Here is a 20159-nt window from a genome sequence, read left to right on the forward strand (position 1 = left end):
ATACGCTATGTAATATAGATTACACATACAGTATATATAACACTATGTAATACCAGGGCTGTGGAGTCGGTAAGCCAAACCTTCGACTCCGACTCCTCAAATTCTCTTGCACCGACTCAGACTCAGACTCAGACTCAGACTCAGACTCAGACTCAGACTCAGACTCAGACTCAGACTCAGACTCAGACTCAGACTCAGACTCAGACTCAGACTCAGACTCAGACTCAGACTCAGACTCAGACTCAGACTCCTACATATATTGCTTATAGTTAGGTGAAAAATTTATTGTAGTACATGAATATGTGTATGTGAACATCAGATATTTAATAATTTTTATGATACAATAATCAAGATATTTGGATAGAACATAAAATATATTTATTGGAATACAACTTTAGAACACAAACTGTAATAAATTGTAAATATGTAATACACTATGTAATATACAGTAGATTACATATATATCTTGTGTGTGTATATACACTGTATATATATATATATATATATATATATATATATATATATATATATATATATATATATATTACATATTTACAATTTATTAGTTTTTTGTGTTCTAAAGTTGTATTCCAATAAATATTTTATGTTCTATCCAAATATCTTGATTATTGTATCATAAAAACAATTAAATGTCTGATGTTCACATTGTACTACAATAAATTTTTCACTTAAATATAAGCATTATACTAAATGTTATTATTTAGTAAAATATTCAGCACATTCTGCATTGCACTCCTGTCCCCAATTTATTATATATTTTAGGAGTCGGAGTCGGTGCATTTTATACCGACTCCGACTCCGACTCCACCAAAATGAGCTCCGACTCCGACTCCGACTCCACGACTCCGACTCCGACTCCACAGCCCTGTGTAATACGCTATGTAATATAGATTACACATACAGTATATATAACACTATGTAATACGCTATGTAATATAGATTACACATACAGTATATATAACACTATGTAATACGCTATGTAATATAGATTACACATACAGTATATATAACACTATGTAATACGCTATGTAATATAGATTACACATACAGTATATATAACACTGTAATACGCTATGTAATATACATTATATATAACACTATGTAATACGCTATGTAATATACAGTATATATAACACTATGTAATACACTATGTAATATACAGTATATATAACACTATGTAATACGCTATGTAATATAGATTACACATACAGTATATATAACACTATGTAATACGCTATGTAATATAGATTACACATACAGTATATATAACACTATGTAATACGCTATGTAATATAGATTACACATACAGTATATATAACACTATGTAATACGCTATGTAATATACAGTATATATAACACTAATACGCTATGTAATATACAGTATATATAACACTATGTAATACGCTATGTAATATACAGTATATATAACACTATGTAATACGCTATGTAATATACAGTATATATAACACTATGTAATACACTATGTAATATAGATTACATATACAGTATATATAACACTATGTAATACACTATGTAATATACAGTATATATAACACTATGTAATACTATGTAATATAGATTACATATACAGTATATATAACACTATGTAATACACTATAATATAGATTACATATACAGTATATATAACACTATGTAATACACTATGTAATATAGATTACATATACAGTATATATATAACACTAATACGCTATGTAATATACAGTATATATAACACTATGTAATACGCTATGTAATATACAGTATATATAACACTATGTAATACACTATGTAATATAGATTACATATACAGTATATATAACACTATGTAATACGCTATGTAATATAGATTACACACAGTATATATAACACTATGTAATACACTGTGTAATATACAGTATATATAACACTATGTAATACACTATGTAATATACAGTATATATAACACTATGTAATACTATGTAATATAGATTACATATACAGTATATATAACACTATGTAATACACTATGTAATATAGATTACATATACAGTATATATAACACTATGTAATACACTATGTAATATAGATTACACATACAGTATATATAACTATGTAATACGCTATGTAATATACAGTATATATAACACTATGTAATACACTATGTAATATACAGTATATATAACACTATGTAATACACTATGTAATATAGATTACATATACAGTATATATAACACTATGTAATACGCTATGTAATATAGATTACACATACAGTATATATAACACTATGTAATACACTATGTAATATAGATTATGTGGAGACACGGGGGTCAGTGGGTGCTCTCGTCCACTAAAACCCACCGCCTTTAGAAATACAGCATGGCTCAGGGCACTACTCAGACAACACAGGGTGAGAGAACCACAATAATTAGACTTTATTGGATGCCCAAACAATTAACGGCACATAACACATAACCAGCAAAACACACAAATGTAACAGGCAACAGAGTCTCACCCTTCCGCTGGTCACCAGGGATTAGAATGTCCGGGCCTCCCAGCTTCCAGGGCTACTTACTCCAATCCAGCAGCACCCCGCTTTTGGTGGGCATCCACCGAGAAAGGAATAATGCCAGATTTAGGAAGCTGGCTGAGGTCTGCAAAGTCTGTAACAGGTGACTGAACTGTCCCAACCCGAGTGTCCTCCTTAGGTAGTCCTGGTATGATGTTACAATCCTGGCAGCCGGAGTCGAAATCCCTAGGCTGTGGATATGGTCTCCAAACGGAACCGGGGTCCCTAGATTGAAGCCATAAGATATCCTGATCCTCTAGTCAGCTCCAAAGAGCTTAGACTGGATCCATCAGCACCCATCAACAACCTGGTGGCTTAAAGAAGTCCCTTTTTATAGCCACAGCCTTCCACTTAGATACACTGCGTCCTCATCGATTGGTTGGACAAGAGCGCCTCTCCCATTGGATGAATCTCAAGCTGCATGGACAATGTTCATCCAAATGATGTCTACAGAAAGACTGAAGATATCTACATGGAGTCTGCAAGTCACAGACTCAACAATGGCTACTAAGGTAATCACATTAGCAATACACAACTTCAATACAATGGTTACTGGAAAAGTCTGGAGAACAATACGTCTGGCTTTCAGTGGCCAACACAATTACATGAGTCCACAAGAGTTTTGTAAAAACAATGAGGGACTTCTCCCCCGTCTATAGACAATCTATCATCCTGTCTGGCTGAATTTTAAGAAACTTTAACCCATGAGAGTCCATGTCGTCATAGATAACATATACAGTATATATAACACTATGTAATACACTATGTAATACACTATGTAATATAGATTACATATACAGTATATATAACACTATGTAATACGCTATGTAATATAGATTATTACATAGTGTTATATATACTGTATGTAAACTATGTAAGTGTCAAAAAACAATTTTCATCAGAAACCTAGTAAATACCATTTGTGCAGTCTCTGAATTTGGTGTAAGAAATAGAGTTGCCTCCATCAGATCGTCCTTCGCAGATGACCTCGGATCTGGCCTAATAATGTTAAGGCTGGAGAACGACCTCTCTACAGTAACTGGGGCTGGAGGAAAGCCGTAACCACATGGGAACATCTAACAATCTCCGGGTATAAAGGAATGGCCTCATGCACACTCAGTTTTGATGAACGGTTGAATTTTTCTATTTCTTTGAGAGCAAGTGAAAAATGTTACTGAAATCTGCTCAATCTGCCGCTATAGGAGACGCAGTGACATCTGGCCAATCTGCTGCTATAGGAGACGCAGTGACATCTGGTCAATCTGCTGCTATAGGAGACGCAGTGACATCTGGCCAATCTGCTGCTATAGGAGACGCAGTGACATCTGGCCAATCTGCAGCTATAGGAGACGGAGTGACATCTGGCCAATCTGCAGCTATAGGAGACGCAGTGACATCTGGCCAATCTGCAGCTATAGGAGACGGAGTGACATCTGGTCAATCTGCTGCTATAGGAGACGGAGTGACATCTGCTGCTATAGGAGACGCAGTGACATCTGCTCAATCTGCTGCTATAGGAGACGCAGTGACATCTGGCCAATCTGCTGCTATAGGAGACGCAGTGACATCTGGCCAATCTGCTGCTATAGGAGACGCAGTGACATCTGCTCAATCTGCTGCTATAGGAGACGGAGTGACATCTGCTCAATCTGCTGCTATAGGAGACGCAGTGACATCTGGCCAATCTGCTGCTATAGGAGACGCAGTGACATCTGCTCAATCTGCTGCTATAGGAGACGCAGTGACATCTGGCCAATCTGCTGCTATAGGAGACGCAGTGACATCTGGCCAATCTGCTGCTATAGGAGACGCAGTGACATCTGGCCAATCTGCTGCTATAGGAGACGCAGTGACATCTGGCCAATCTGCTGCTATAGGAGACGCAGTGACATCTGGCCAATCTGCTGCTATAGGAGACGCAGTGACATCTGGCCAATCTGCTGCTATAGGAGACGCAGTGACATCTGGCCAATCTGCTGCTATAGGAGACGCAGTGACATCTGGCCAATCTGCTGCTATAGGAGACGGAGTGACATCTGGCCAATGCTAGAGGAGACGCAGTGACATCTGGTCAATCTGCTGCTATAGGAGACGGAGTTAAATCTTTTTTCTTGCGGCAACGCTTTGCCTGCTCCATATCATCCAAATACTTGTCAAAGTTAAACTCCTCATCTGATGAGGCTGAAGATATGACAGCAGTAGCACTGTCAGGCCCCAAGTCCTCTTGCACCTGGCAGTCCTGTAGCCGCTCATCCTAACTGCTACCTCAGTCAGAGCTTCTTTTCCTTTAGTAAGCTGTTGATCATCAAGCCGTATACGATGACTTGGGTCCACATACACAGAAGCCAGAATTTTATTTTCCAATAGCTGTGTCTCTTTCCGTTTAATTGAAGCAGAAATGCCATGTGCAATTAAACCTCCTGTTTGGGACAGGCAAAATAGCAAGTTCTTCTACTCCCTTATGAAAGTGCCAGGAGTTAAATCGTCAGCTTGTAATTTTTTTTAGTCATGATAAAAGGATGATTAAGCAATTCCTTCAATTCAGCCACCTGTGTCCATTGACCTTCATTTAGGGTTACCTGAGGGTTCGCCATATCCATAAGAAACGGTTTTAGTTCCTGCAATCACTCAGTCATTAAATACATGCTGCCTCACAGAGTGGCTTGATCGACAATTGCCCCTTTCCCAACACTTCTCTTTAAGGCTAAGTTCACATTTCCGCTAAAATCTATCAGTCACAATCCGCTGCTCTTGTAAACAGCGGAATCCGTTTAGCGGATTCCGCTGCTCCCATAGACTTGTATGAGCAGCGGATTGTGACTGATGATGCTGCGTTGCACCCTCCGCCCGACTGATCAGTCGTGGAACGACTGACCGCCGGGCGGGGGGAACGCAGCATGTAACGTTTTTTGAGCAGCGAGATCCGTCGGATTTCGCTGCGCATGCTCTCTGGCTCCCTGCACACGTCACCAGCTTTGGTTGGTTACCCGATATTTACCCTGGTTACGGTGCAAGGAGCCAGCGCTAAGCGGTGTAGACCCGTAACCAAGGTAAATATCGGGTAACCAAGGTAAACATCGGGTGCTTTGCTGTTACCCGATATTTAGGCTGGTTACGTGTGCAGGGAGGCCGACACTTCCCCGCTCGGCCCCGCCCCCTCCCGCACTCCGCACATGTACACACACACACCTGTCCCCAGCCATGCAGACAAGCACTGACACCCTCGTCTGGCCCCGCCCCCCGCTCGGCTCCGCCCCCTCCCGCACTTTGCATGTGCACACACATACATACATACATACATACATACATGCACATACACACACTCACTCACTCACACATACACTCACCTGTCCCCAGCCATGCAGACCGCAGCACTTCCACTGACATCCTCAGCGCCTGGCCCCGCCCCCCGCTCGGCTCTGCCCCCGAACTCCGCCCCCCGCACACAACGGAATCCGACAAAGAATTCTGTTCTTTGTCATCCGTTGTACAGCGTTGAACAGCGCATCAGTCACATGCGTCAAGCGACGCATGTGACTGATACAAATCAACGGAAATGTGAACTTAGCCTAAGGTGGAATCAATTTTAGGGGTTCTGGCGGCAATAACCAATTTCCTCACTTTTCCAATCAGATTTCCAGCATGTTCCTTTTGCAGACTCTTATTGCCAGCTGCAGAGAGTGCACAGCACAGTGCATATGATGAATATGAAAGTGTTTTGAGGCAGCTTCAACAAGATCATCTGATCCTAAAGTATCATTTTGCTGTTCTTTTGTTGTAATATGTTTGTTCCTCAGTTACATGAGCAGCGCTGTAGCTCCATCTCACACATTCTGCATCCTAAATGTTCTTCTGTTGTTCATTCCTCTCGTTCATCAGTTTAATTGTACTTATGTGTGAAGCATTATCCGTTACAATAGCAAGAACCTGTTCTTTTTTGAGTTCCTAATCTTGCAGAACTTTTTCCACTAAGGCCTGGAGAAACTGGCTGCTGTGATGAGCTTTAGTATCTGTTACTGCCAGTGTCTTGGTAACAATTTCTTTCTTGTCACAAACATATCGGACATTGATGGTAAAATAGTTCTCTGACGTGTGCAGGCATCCATTTTAAGAAGCATGAAGCATCTTTTGTGAGTCTTTTTAAGATCTTCCTTTTTTTTAAGGGCTTCTTCAATCACTAATTTTTTAATACTTTGTCTTTCCAGAAAAACACCAAGTTTGCGGCCATTTCTCCATTAAGAGCTGTAAAAGCTGGTGGTGTAAATAATGATAATGGTACACCGCCCTTCACAACAAGCTGTATGAGCGGTTACACATATCTGCTGTCATTGTTACAGTAACTGTCACTTACAGAATATCTTGTGACTGATGTTTGGGACGCTCTTTCCTCCACCTTTGTCTGCAGGAAGTGCTGGGCGCTGCTTTCTTGCTGGAATCTTTCTCAGTCACAGCTTCTGGGTGGAGGCGTTGTAAATGTCAGACTGTGGAGACCCGTATGTCTGAAGCGGTGCCCTCCCCTCTTCCCCCCAGTCCCCAAATGAAAACACAGACGGCCTAGATGGGGTGAAAACAGGTCGGTCACAGTTTATTAAGTTCATAGGTAGAGAAGGGGCCTTCCATGTCATTACGAGCTCGTCGCCGCAACCTTGTCTGCGACCGACCGGCGTGCAGCCAATGAGCTGTTACGACCTTGGCCCCCTCTCCGCCATTTTCCGCTGTGACGTAATTTCAAATACAAGGGTTGCATCTATATTCAGTTACACACAATTATTCTGGTAAGAAAACAATAAAACTAATAAGAGGGTGCTGAGACTATAAGGGAGGGAGGGTGGGACAAAAGCTTCTAGGGGGGCAGCCAGAGTGAAAGAGGAAGTCACTGACCCCGGGCACTGAATTTAACCCTTGTAGGTGTGGCTGGACCCCCCTTTCCCTTGTCATCCCGTTGGTCAGCTGGGCATCCCAATTAGTGGCTCACCTAGGGAATGGTGGAAAGAGGGGATATGGGCACGACCCTTGCTTCCTTTAGGATTGGTCAGGTGGGCTCCCCAGTCAGAGGCACGTTCCTTAATCAGTATCGTGCCTGCCAGACTGTGGAGACCCGTATGTCTGAAGCGGTGCCCTCCCCTCTTCCCCCCAGTCCCCAAATGAAAACACAGACGGCCTAGATGGGGTGAAAACAGGTCGGTCACAGTTTATTAAGTTCATAGGTAGAGAAGGGGCCTTCCATGTCATTACGAGCTCGTCGCCGCAACCTTGTCTGCGACCGACCGGCGTGCAGCCAACGAGCTGTTACGACCTTGGCCCCCTCTCCGCCATTTTCCGCCACGGAGGATCATGTGTACCGCCTACACAGGACTCCGACCCCACCCATCACCTTCAGGGCCTGATCCACTCCGTCCTGTATCCCGGACAACAAGATGTCTTGACCAATGTCCGTAAGGTGCACTCCGTCTGCCCTCAACAGTGCAGAGTTATCGCCTTCCAACTGGTGGTGACGCACCACGAAACCGCATCTTTCTGTCATGAATTTTGCCATTCTCGCATTGATCTTTCTCCTTGACCGCTCTATGCCATTTGCATTTTTTGCTCCGTGCCATACCGCTCGTGGTACTATCTCTGACCACACCCATACTATATCCGGGAAGAGGTAGGTCAAACGTTCGATGTCCGTCTTCATCACTGTTAGTAGTTCGACCATACTGCGTTTCACCAAATCATTGCCACCAGCATGAATCACCATTACCAACGGCCCCGTGGCCGCCCTGGAGATGTCCACCATCTCCGGGAAAACTTGTTGCCATCTTAGCCCTCTGATGCCTCTCCAATTGACCTCAACGTTTCTGAAGCCAAGGTTCTTTCCTCCTGGTCGAATCATGGCTCTTTTTTCTGCCCAGTAAATATAAGAGTGACCAACTACCCAGACTGCCGGTCTGCAGTCGCCTGTAATAGATAAACGTGTTATTTCAGCAAATCCGGTCTTATATATCTGGCAAAGCAAGCGGACTTCCATCGACCCATTCTCTGCACTTCAGCCTCCGTTACTCCTGCCCTAGCTGCCTCAGTGGCTGCCCCGATTCGGAAGGAATGGGTCCCGTATTCCTTCGGATTCTCCCCAGCTTTCGCTAAGCACTGCTTAAACATTGCTTGAAATTGATACTTGGTAAGCGGGGACCCGTCCGTATGGGAAAGAAAAAATCTGCTTGCGTGTCTGATCAGCGCGTAGTGTTTGACTGTTTTTAGTGGGCACACTGGGCCATCTGCTGAGTTAACCAGGACCCACGTGCCCCTCCCGGTGGGATCGCATTTGGATTTACGCACGCGAATGCGCAGGGCGTTGCTGCATATGACTACATCCTCGTTGAGTAACCCGCCTTCAGATGCTGTTTTTGAGCGTGGTAACAATTCACCAATGCGCAGCGCGCCGAAAAAAACGATAGCGAAGGCTGCTGATATGAGGGATGCCTCGTATGGAGACTTGCATATTGAGGGGGATATTGCAATCATGTCGTGTAGTAATTTCAATGACATGGGGCGACGACATTCCTGACTCGGTTGAAGCCTTTTCCAGCCTTTAATGGCTTGCTTAATGACAAAGAACTTCGTCACATCCACCCACCCTGCTAATTGAAAAAAGAAGGCTATCCCCGATAAATGCCGTTGTGCCGACGTGCCCGACGCCCCTTGTTCTTTGAGCCGAAGCAAAAATTCCGTCGTCACTTCGCTTCTTGCGCGGTCGCAGTTATGAACGGGCCTACCCTGGATTAGTGAACACCACTCCTCCCAAGCCTTACCATAGACCTGCCAGGTAGCCGGTGTAACGGAGGCACGGATTAGAGGCATTAGTGATTGGCTACGGTGTCCCATAGCGATGGAGGACACGGGATACCCTCTGGATGCGCCATTGGGAGATGGTCTGTGAAGGCCTGCCAATCGGAACATAAAAGAGAGTTAACAAGGTTATCGTCTATGTCTGCCGTTATTTGAGCTCGGCACCAGATGTTGTGTCTCAGGCATAGAAGGGCGAGCCTGCGTAGCAGAGCCAGTAAGGGCAGCGACGCAGACGACATGTGATTTAAGCTCTTCGCCGTTATCGGATTTTTTGTTGGAAATCGAATGTTTGAGTTTTCCAGCTGATGACCCCATAACTCCACGGACAATACTATTGTGAATATTTCTAGCAGGGCTGGGTCACTCCCCCAGCTTGATGTGGCCCACAGATCCGGCCAGCTGCCGGTACACCACTGGTTCTTGTAGATTGCCGCAAAGCTCTTTTTATTACGTCCTCCTACAGTGAGCCCTAGGTCTGTGCTTGACGTCTCTTTAGCCATGACGCAGGTATGGCCATTGAAGGATTGAAGGAAAGTCTTCCAGACTAGTAAGTCTGCCTTCAGGGAGCGAGTGAGCCTGATTCTGTGGCCTGGTTGGGAGATGCCCTTTGTTGCTAGTGATAATCTCCGAGAGAAGGCCCTGCCGACCGGCATTACGCGGCTGGCGAATGTCAGCAGACCCAGCAAGGACTGCATCTGTTGGAGGGTGACCTTTTTCGCCTCGCAGAAACCCTCCAGCATATGCAGTGTTTTCTGAATTTTTTCTGCTGGCAGGCGAAAAACCATTGCGTTAGTGTCTATCTCGATGCCGAGGAAAGGTAAGACGTTACAGGGGCCGACTGTTTTTTCGGGTGATAGCGGGACACCGAAGCGCTGAGCTATAAATTTAAATTTTGTGAGGAGGAGGGAGCAGAGTTTTGAGTTTACGGGGCCGACGAATAAAAAATCGTCGAGGTAATGGATCAGGGAATTGCTGCCTGTTTCGTAACGAACTACCCAGTCCAGGAACGAACTGAACAGCTCAAAGTAGTGACATGAGATGGAACATCCCATTGGCAGACACATATCGTAATAATAGTGTTCGTTCACCTTGCAGCCTAGCAGGTGGAAGCAGTCGGGATGCACGGGTAATAGGCGGAATGCCGACTCTATGTCAGATTTAGCTAGCAGGGCACCGGGCCCCGCTGCGCGGACCAATTCTACTGCTTTGTCAAAGGACGCGTATGTTACCGATGCTTCTTCTGGGGGGATTCCGTCGTTAACCGATGCGCCTTTTGGGTGGGACAGATGATGGATTAGACGATACTTCCCGGGTTCCTTTTTTGGGATAATGCCTAGCGGGGATATCCTGATATTTTGGAAAGGGATTGATTCAAAGGGGCCCGCCATTCGGCCTAGGTTTACTTCATTTTGAATTTTTTGTTTCAAGATGTCGGGGAATTCGCGAGCGGATTTTAGGTTATGTGCCAGGGTTGGTGTTCTATTAGGTTTGAAGGGGATAATGAAACCGTGTGTAAAGCCGGAGTGCAATTGCCTTGCAGCTTCTTTATTAGGGTAGAGGTTTAACCAGGGGGCCATTGCGGTTACGCTCACCGGGGTTCTGCCTTGTAGGCACCCTGATTGCTGGACGGGTGCACCTTGCTGCTGGGTGTCCTCCTCCACAAGTAGAGCAGTCACGTCTGTCGCTTTAACTCCCCAGCCTAGGCTGGGTTGCAGGGCCAGCCGCCTGCGGAACTCCTCGTCATACCGCCGCCAGGCTGACCCGCCATGGGCCTTGTATGAGTTATATATCAGATCCTGATATATATAGAGCTCGGAGCAGCGTTCCGGATGCTTCTGGCCCATAATACAGCCTAAGACTGCGAAAGCCTGTAGCCAATTATTCATCGTTTGCGCTATTTTCGGTCTATTTCTGTCGTATGAACGGTCGTTTGTTCTCCTTTCTTTATCTATAGTCAGTTGGTCGGGGGATAATAAGGACCATATGTCAATATAGTCATTGTTCCAGATTTTGTCTCTTGTCTCCTGATCTATGTGCGCACCTAGGGGGCTAATACCGCAGAAGAACGCGTCCTTGTGAAGGCTCGCTAGCTGCGGTGTCGCTTTATCTTCTGGTGTAGCGCTAGAGCGCGTCAGCTGTTGAATTAATGCCTTAATGGTTGACGCTAGCTCGTTCCCCACTGCGTTATGCCCGATATCATGTACAGTGTCGTGTGCATTGGCTTCGGAGAACTCACCGATGTGTGATGCAGGAAGAGCGACTCCAGGTGATGGAGGGACCCCGGCTCCCACTCTATTGACGGACGGAGGAGCGACTCCAGGTGATGGAGGGACCCCGGCTCCCGCTAGGATGATGGCTGGAGGAGCTACTCCGGGTGCTGGAGGGACTCCGGCTACCGCTGGGATGATGGCTGGAGGAGCGACTCCAGGTGATGGAGGGACCCCGGCTCCCGCTAGGATGATGGCTGGAGGAGCGACTCCGGGTGCTGGAGGGACTCCGGCTACCGCTGGGATGATGGCTGGAGGAGCGACTCCGGGTGCTGGAGGGACTCCGGCTACCGCTGGGATGATGGCTGGAGGAGCGACTCCGGGTGGTGGAGGGACTCCGGCTACCGCTGGGATGATGGCTGGAGGAGCGACTCCGGGTGCTGGAGGGACTCCTGCTTGGATGATGGTCTGGTTAATTTCGCCGGGCGCCCTGGGAGATGACCGGTCTCCCTGGCTGACAGCCATGGATGCGGCTCGTGACCGCTGGCGTCGGTCGAGAGGCCGGGCTAGTCTAGTGGGACTCTCGGATTTGTCGGACCATTGTGATGATGATGATGGGGAACGCCATCTAGAGGACTGCGATCTGTGGCGGCTCCTATGGGAGCTGCGTCTCCGATGGTAATGTGGGGATCGCCTTCTAGGGGGATGTGGGGAATGGCGTCGGGACTCGTCGGAGGAGGTTGGGGAGGACCTGCCGCGCCTATGCCTACGCCTGCTGTGGCTATGGGTGCGCTGGGGGGCGACCGAGGGGACATTATAACGTGTACTAATCCTTTCGCAGGGCGGGTTATGTGCAGTAACTAAGTGGTTTCCGCTGGTTAATATTGGGGTGTGCACTGAATGTGGAGAGTTAGTGGGGATTACGTGGTTACTGGTGTGCTGAGCATTGCTGGGGGGCAGGAGTGGGAGTATAGGGGGCATTGTATGTCTGGTAAGGGCTGTGTGAGGGGGGGCTGTTAGTGGGGCTGTGGTGTGTGTGTCAGTGGTGCTTGGTGCACTGTGTGTAACGTTATACCCCTGCTGCAGGGAGCGCTGATCAGTCAGGAGAGACCGAGCAGAGGAACCTGCAGCTGTGGACATTACACTGGTGATCTCCGCTTCCTGTGTAGGCTTCACACCGGAGCCTGCTGGAGGGGCGGAGCCTGTAGGAGGGGAGGTGCTCGCCTGCTGGGATTGTAGCAGGGGAGTGGGCGGTGCCCGGGAATGACGCTGCATGGTGGGCGGAGCCAGGACGCTCGGCCTGGAAGAGGAGGTGGGGACTCGTCTCCTGGCTCTGGATCTCTGGAGGGGGCGGGGCGCTTGCACGTGGGGCACAGCTTGTCCTGGCCGGCGCCGGTGATGCAGGGGTTCACCGGTGACCCGGAGGCGCTGTGGGGGGCGAGAGCAGCGCTGGGAGCGTCTGTCTCCCTGGACCGGCAGCTCCCTGGGCTTGGTTTGGGCTGAGAGCTGCGTGTGCAGGGGACTAGTGACCGGCTGGAAGCACGTAGGATATGTCGCTGGGATCCCGGGGGAGCTAGTGCTGGAGTGTGGGGCTGCGGGGGAGGCTAGCGAGCACTCGGGCAGATCTATGGGGAGGTCTGGAGGGGCTGCAATGGGGGCCAGTGAGGCTGAGGCCTGGGCATACTGATCTATGGGGAGGTCCGGAGGGGCTGCGGTGGACGGAGTCCCAGGGATGGATAGTATTCCCTGAGAAGCCGGAGAGGGCGCAGGGAGGGGAGCGCTGAGGCCAGAAATAAGGGCTTGTAGCCAGTGCTCACCTTCCTGTGCCGCTCTCTGCCGCAGGGCCTCCATCAGGGGGTCAGCCATGACAATAGCCTCCATGGGGTCCTCAGGAACAAAAGCTTCTAGGGGGGCAGCCAGAGTGAAAGAGGAAGTCACTGACCCCGGGCACTGAATTTAACCCTTGTAGGTGTGGCTGGACCCCCCTTTCCCTTGTCATCCCGTTGGTCAGCTGGGCATCCCAATTAGTGGCTCACCTAGGGAATGGTGGAAAGAGGGGATATGGGCACGACCCTTGCTTCCTTTAGGATTGGTCAGGTGGGCTCCCCAGTCAGAGGCACGTTCCTTAATCAGTATCGTGCCTGCCATTAGATTGGAAGCTCTTGTAGGAGCATTGTTATCACTGTCTGAGTACGCACGGATTTTGGCATCACAGCATTTGTTTTCATCTGGGTCGCTTGTCATACATTGACACACACAATATTTGTCATCTTGAGTCACTGTGAAATGCTCAGATCCAGATGACTTCATAGGGAGCTTCTTACACATTTTGTAATCTCATAAATTCACTCAAAATAATATTGTCCTATAAAAAAAATAATGTATAATTATAATTCCAGCAACAACAGGGAACCGTGAACAGGGGGAAATAAGTATTTTTGCAAGTTTTCCCACCTACAAAGAATGGAGAGGTCTGTAATTGTGCACTTCACCTGTGAGAGACCGGATCTAAAAAATCCAGAAAAATCACATTGTATGATGGAAATAAACTGCATTTTATTGCATGAAAAAAAAATCGGATTTGATAGAATAGAAAATCAAAAGTGAATATTCGGTAGAAGCCTGTGTCTGCGGCTCCAGAGGTCGCACGTCTCCTGTAGATTCAGCTTCTCTCCGGGGAAGTTACCTGTGATAACAATGTCACCTCTCCATCCTTTGTAGGTGGAATCCACAGGGGATCCAATACTTATTGTGGAGACACGGGGCTCAGTGGGTGCTCTCGTCTACTAAAACCCGCCGCCTTTAGAAAGACAGCGTGGCTCAGGGCTCATCCCAACTGAACGCCGGCCTCCCTAACCATGGGCGTAACACTACTCAGACAACACAGGGTGAGGGAACCACAATAATTAGACTTTATTGGATCCCCAAACAATTAACGGCACATAGCAGATAACCAGCAAAACACAAAAATGTAACAGGCAGCTTCTGCTGAGTAGCGGGACCATCCTTCTCGAGCGGCTGGTGTTAGCAGTACTGCAGCTGGAATCCCATAAACATATTCCAGAACATAAGCCCTCTCTTCTATTGAGGATCTAGGCCCCAATGCATCCAAAAACGCTGTGGCTTGGGCCATTTTGGACAAAGTTAATTCCCGATTGTCACTAGATCCATGATGTGGCACATAGTTTAAATCCTCTGGGTTAATATCGGCGGGATCCTCATCGTCCTCTGCATCATTCTGGGCATCCCAACGGACTAATTTCTGGATCAAGTCTGACCGAGTCTCAGCGTTCCAGTAGATAATCTTTCGCCTCTGGCACAGATCCTGCAGCATCCATTTATTGCTGCGGTCGTAACTCCTCTCTGGTCCTCGTCCCATGGCTGAGCTGGTGGGGTTGGACATGGCAGCGTCCGAAACCTGAATGCCTCCCCTATGGCCTGCTGGGTATGCTTATGTGCCTCCCTGGTTGTTGAGCCCTGGACGGTGTCCGAAAACACCAGTCCGCTGCAGCTCCCCTGGGTAAACCAGGCTGAGTAGTATCCCACCGCTGCCACCAATTGTGGAGACACGGGGCTCAGTGGGTGCTCTCGTCCACTAAAACCCACCGCCATTAGAAAGACAGCGTGGCTCAGGGCTCATCCAAACTGAACGCCGGCCTCCTTAACCGTGGGCGTAACACTACTCAGACAACACAGGGTGAGGGAACCACAATAATTAGACTTTATTGGATCCCCAAACAATTAACGGCACATAACACATAACCAGCCAAACATACAAATGTAACAGGCAACAGAGTCTCACCCTTCCGCTGGCTCACCAGGGATTAGAATGTCCATGCCTCAGAGGTTCAGGGCTACTCACTCTAATCCAGCAGCACCCCGCTTTTGGCGGGCACCCACCAAGAAAAGAATAATGCCAGATTTAGGAAGCTGTGTGAGGTCTGTAACAGGTGACTGAACTCTCCCAACCTGAGTGTCCTCCTTAGGTAGTCCTGGTATGATGTTACAATCCTGGCAGCCGGAGTCGAAATCCCTAGGCTGTGGATATGGTCTCCAACCGGTACCGGAGTCCCTAGATTGAAGCCATAAGATATCCTGATCCTCTAGTCAGCTCCAAAGAGCTTAGACTGGATCCATCAGCATTTATCAACAACCATCTGGTGGCTTAAAGAAGTCCCTTTTATAGCCACAGCCTTCCACTTAGATACACTGCGTCCTCATCGATTGGTTGGACAAGAGCGCCTCTCCCATTGGATGAATCTTAAGCTGCATAGACAATGTTCATCCAAATGATGTCTACAGAAAGACTGAAGATATCTACATGGAGTCTGCAAGTCACAGACTCAACAATGGCTACTAAGGTAATCACATTAGCAATACACAACTACAATACAATGGTTACTGGAAAAGTCTGGAGAACAATACATCTGGCTTTCAGTGGCCAACACAATTACATTGAGTCAACAAGAGTCTTGTAAATACAATGTGGGACTTCTCCCCCGTCTATAAACAATCTATCATCCTGTCTGGCTGAATTTTAAGAAACTTTAACCCATGAGAGTCCATGTCGTCACATTCCTCCTCCTTCTTAATATTAGCCAGACATGATAGGCTTCCGATCATCCTTCTCCTCTTGACGGCATTGTCCTTTTTAATGGTGAGGTCAGCAACAGAGGCTTGCATCTGTACACCTCCCCCTGATTACCTCCCCCAAGTTGAGCAGCCATATTGTGGACAAACACTAAGGTGGGGTCCATGAGTTGGGCCTGCACAAATCTCCCACTATCAATCCTCCCCCAGTCAATAGCCACAGTGTGGTTAGGCTTACTCACGGTTCTTGGCTCAGAAGTGGGTGATGGAGACCGGGAATGCAAACCATCCCTGGAAAAGATGTTAGAAAGATCCACATCAGGGTCCTGCTTGGCTTGGAGGTGGGTGATGGCTGCTTCAAACTGACTGGATAGTCCTTGTCCTAGGTCATTCTCCAAAATGACTGGTGTGAGCAGGTAATTCACAAGCCCCACTTTCACTTCCCTTTGAGTGGTATCCAAAACAACAGGCTTGGTGGGGCCATCTATGAACCCCACTTCAACTTCCTCCTGGCTAGTCCCCAAAACAACAGGTGTGGGGAGGCTGTCCATAAACTCCATATGGACCTCTTCCTGATCAGACCCCAAAGTAACTGGTGTGGGTACGGTGTCCATAAGCTCCACATCAACCTTGCTCTGGTCAGTCTCCACAATGACAGGTATGGGGAGGCTGTTCACAAACCCCACATCGATCACTTCCTGGTTGGTCCCCAAAATACCAGGTGTGGGGAGGCTGTCCACAAGCTCCACCTCGACCTCTCCCTGGTCGGTCCTTAGGTCCAACTGCACACATGCCAGAGGGACGTCTGAGCGCTGGCCCTCAGCCAGAGAGATGGATAATTGGGAATCTGGTACAGGGTCTTCTGGGGAAACAATAACTGGGCTTACCAGGGAAATGGAGGAACCAGTGTCTCATAGTCCATGGCTCTTGACCGGCTGAGCTGGTAGATGGGCTCCAAGCATGCAGCCTCGGTTTTGGAGACAATATTTATCTATATGTCCATGGCGCCCACATGTATAACAGCGCCATAGATTGGGCGAGTCACAGGCCCTGTTTGTAGTCCTTTGTTTTGGCGCAGCTGCTGCTGGGTAGCGGGACCATCCTTCTCGACCGGCTGGTGTTAGCAGTACTGCAGCTGGAATCCCATAAACATATTCCAGAACATAAGCCCTCTCTTCTATTGAGGATCTAGGCCCCAATGCATCCAACAACGCTGTGGCTTGGGCCATTTTGGACAAAGTTGATTCGAGATTGTCACTAGATCCATGATGTGGCACATAGTTTAAATCCTCTGGGTCAATATCGGCGGGATCCTCATCGTCCTCTGCATCATTCTGGGCATCCCAATGGACTAATTTCTGGATCAAGTCTGACCGAGTCTCAGCGTTCCAGTAGATAATCTTTCGCCTCTGGCACAGATCCTGTAGCATCCATTTACTGCAGCGGTCGTAACTCCTCTCTGGTCCTCGTCCCATGGCTGAGCTGGTGGGGTTGGACATGGCAGCGTCCGAAACCTGAATGCCTCCCCTATGGCCTGCTGGGTATGCTTATGTGCCTCCCTGGTTGTTGAGCCCTGGACGGTGTCCGAAAACACCAGTCCACTGCAGCTCCCCTGGGTAAACCAGGCTGAGTAGTATCCCACCGCTGCCACCAATTGTGGAGACACGGGGCTCAGTGGGTGCTCTCGTCCACTAAAACCCACCGCCTTTAGAAAGACAGCGTGGCTCAGGGCTCATCCAAACTGAACGCCGGCCTCCTTAACCGTGGGCGTAACACTACTCAGACAACACAGGGTGAGGGAACCACAATAATTAGACTTTATTGGATCCCCAAACAATTAACGGCACATAACACATAATCAGCAAAACACACAAATGTAACAGGCAACAGAGTCTCACCCTTCCGCTGCTCACCAGGGATTAGAATGCCCATGCCTCAGAGCTTCCAGGGCTATTTACTCCAATCTAGCAGCACCCCACTTTTGGCGGGCACCCACCGAGAAAAGAATAATGCCAGATTTAGGAAGCTGTGTGAGGTCTGCAAAGTCTGTAACAGGTGACTGAACTCTCCCAACCTGAGTGTCCTGCTTAGGTAGTCCTGGCATGATGTTACAATCCTGGCAGCCGGAGTCGAAATCCCTAGGCTGTGGATATGGTCTCCAACCGGAACCGGAGTCCCTAGATTGAAGCCATAAGATATCCTGATCCTCTAGTCAGCTCCAAAGAGCTTAGACTGGATCCATCAGCATCCATCAACAACCATCTGGTGGCTTAAAGAAGTCCCTTTTATAGCCACAGCCTTCCACTTAGATACACTGCGTCCTCATCGATTGGTTGGACAAGAGCGCCTCTCCCATTGGATGAATCTCAAGCTGCATGGACAATGTTCATCCAAATGATGTCTACAGAAAGACTGAAGATATCTACATGGAGTCTGCAAGTCACAGACTCAACAATGCCTACTAAGGTAATCACATTAGCAATACACAACTACAATACAATGGTTACTGGAAATGTCTGGAGAACAATACGTCTAGCTTTCAGTGGCCAACACAATTACATTGAGTCAACAAGAGTCTTGTAAAAACAATGAGGGACTTCTCCCCCGTCTATAAACAATCTATCATCCTGTCTGGCTGAATTCTAAGATACTTTAACCCATGAGAGTCCATGTCGTCACACTTATTCCCCACTGTATAATTATAGATAGAAATAAAACAAACTTTCCATAAATCAATAGAACAAATGACAAATATAAAGTGTAAAATCTGTCATTAGAAAGCGTTACTGTCAATCTCCAATCACTAAATGTTTCCCAGTCTATGAGGAGGGGAGGCAAGAAGCTGATAACAGATAATAGCTTCTATACCTACACAAGTCCTCTTAGAAGTCCTCATCAATCCTGTATTTTCCCTGTATATTGTATAGAAGCTATCCTCCCAAACGTACACGAGCTCAAAGAAAAAACAAACCAGCACCAAGCATACAAAGAGGACACGCAGCATACAGAGAGGACACGCAGCATACAGAGAGGACACGCAGCATACAGAGAGGACACGCAGCATACAGAGAGGACACGCAGCATACAGAGAGGACACGCAGCATACAGAGAGGACACGCAGCATACAGAGAGGACACGCAGCATACAGAGAGGACATGCAGTATACAGAGGACACGCAGTATACAGAGGACACGCAGCATACAGAGAGGACATGCAGCATACAGAGAGGACATGCAGCATACAGAGAGGACATGCAGTATACTGGACTATTGATTTATGCACAGTTTATTGAAAGTTTACATATGCTTTAAGAAGTAATGACCTTAATCTTGTGTCCTGTTCACTCCAGCAATTCTGAGAGGAGTGCGGCCTTCCTTCTGAGTGCGGCCTTCCTTCTTTCTAAGATGAGTGCGGCCTTCCTTCTTTCTGAGAGGAGTGTCGGCCTTCCTTCTTTCTGAGAGGAGTGCGGCCTTCCTTCTTTCTGAGAGGAGTGCGGCCTTCCTTCTTTCTGAGAGGAGTGTCGGCCTTCCTTCTTTCTGAGAGGAGTGTCGGCCTTCCTTCTTTCTGAGAGGAGTGCGGCCTTCCTTCTTTCTGAGAGGAGTGCGGCCTTCCTTCTTTCTGAGAGGAGGGGCGGCCTTCCTTCTTTCTGAGAGGAGGGGCGGCCTTCCTTCTTTCTGAGAGAAGGGGCGGCCTTCCTTCTTTCTGAGAGAAGGGGCGGCCTTCCTTCTTTCTGAGAGGAGTGCGGCCTTCCTTCTTTCGGAGAGGAGTGCGGCCTTCCTTCTTTCTGAGAGGAGTGCGGCCTTCCTTCTTTCTGAGAGGAGTGCGGCCTTCCTTCTTTCTGAGAGGAGTGTCGGCCTTCCTTCTTTCTGAGAGGAGTGTCGGCCTTCCTTCTTTCTGAGAGGAGTGTCGGCCTTCCTTCTTTCTGAGAGGAGTGTCGGCCTTCCTTCTTTCTGAGAGGAGTGTCGGCC

General features: G+C 47.6%; 1 protein-coding gene across 2 annotated transcripts in view; it reads right to left on the reverse strand.

Moving 5' to 3' along the window:
* The window catches only part of LOC142254521 (uncharacterized), a 212521-nt gene that overhangs the window by 129743 nt on the left and 62619 nt on the right, over window positions 1–20159 (reverse strand). The window lies entirely within an intron of this gene.

The sequence above is a fragment of the Anomaloglossus baeobatrachus genome, chromosome 10, assembly GCF_048569485.1.
Source record: "Anomaloglossus baeobatrachus isolate aAnoBae1 chromosome 10, aAnoBae1.hap1, whole genome shotgun sequence".
Taxonomy (NCBI): domain Eukaryota; kingdom Metazoa; phylum Chordata; class Amphibia; order Anura; family Aromobatidae; genus Anomaloglossus; species Anomaloglossus baeobatrachus.